This window comes from Myxine glutinosa, chromosome 6, assembly GCF_964187855.1.
Source record: "Myxine glutinosa chromosome 6, kmMyxGlut1.1, whole genome shotgun sequence".
Lineage (NCBI taxonomy): Eukaryota > Metazoa > Chordata > Myxini > Myxiniformes > Myxinidae > Myxine > Myxine glutinosa.
Window position 1 is genome coordinate 102,480,015 of NC_136266.1, and position 944 is coordinate 102,480,958.

Sequence of the window (944 nt, forward strand, 5' to 3'; positions counted from 1 at the left end):
TCCAGTTTCAGCTTTTCACACAATAAATAAACTTGATGTTTTTCATGGGTCACTTGATCTGTTGCTCATCGTGCTGAGGTGTGTGTACTTGTGTCCAATAATATGGTTTTGCTCAAAACGATTTGTTTCTCCCTCACCTCTTGAGAAATAAAACTTTCACTACATGCATGTTTTCGATGTCAGGGCTATGTCACCCACAGGCTTCAGCCATCTCTGGGGACATCATTGTGATCCCTTTGGAAGCACCGCTTTGGGATGAGATTTGACATTTCAAAGTTTAATATATCGGACATGATTTTAATAGAACAAAACCTTTGCAAAACACTTTGCCAACAGTTCCGTGCCCAGCAGCACATTGTGGACGATATAGATCCGAAGGTTCTATTTGTTTGTCATGCAGGTAAAACGTTTCATATTGCAACACATTTGAAATAAACGGTCGACCTTTTTCAAACATGTTTTTGTGTGTCTGATGCCGTTTTAGGCACTGTTTTTGAGTGTATATGTGACGTATGAATAAATTATCCATGTCTGAATTTAATACCAAGATCCCACTGAAGTCAAATACGTTCAGCGTTATGTATATTTGTGCATTATATCAGTAGAACCTTCATAAGGAAGAGAGAGAGATTATCAGATTAACTCTTCAGTTTTGGGTACTCTTCTTCAATTGCTCACAAATACACACGGAGCATTTCCTAAAGAAGATGGATTTATCTCCAACTACAAGAGCACTCGGTTCCCTCCGCTAGGTGAACAGTTTATGCCTTGTATCCCACTGATAATCTGGATTCGGACTTGAACCAAAATCTAATCGCCTTGTTCTGGTCACCTGACCAACTAATCACCAAGTGTTGTCATAATCTATCCACAACCTTTTGAGATATCGTGCTCTGTCTGTTTTAGCCCTATCACTCAATGGTCAAGAATCGCTTAAGTAATTA

General features: G+C 39.1%; 1 protein-coding gene across 6 annotated transcripts in view; it reads left to right on the forward strand.

Annotated features, from left to right (window-relative positions):
* Nucleotides 1-454, forward strand: part of LOC137430122 (uncharacterized) — a 79,131-nt gene extending 78,677 nt beyond the window's left edge. For 4 of the 6 annotated variants that reach the window (XM_068120697.2, XM_068120699.2, XM_068120700.2 and 1 more), the window contains exon 14: nucleotides 1-454. This exon is cut by the window's left edge and continues 547 nt beyond it. The gene's annotated coding sequence lies outside the window, so the exon portion shown is untranslated. The other 2 variants (XM_078780278.1, XM_068120698.2) reach the window with 2 other exon arrangements.
* The last annotated feature ends 490 nt before the right edge of the window (nucleotides 455-944 follow it).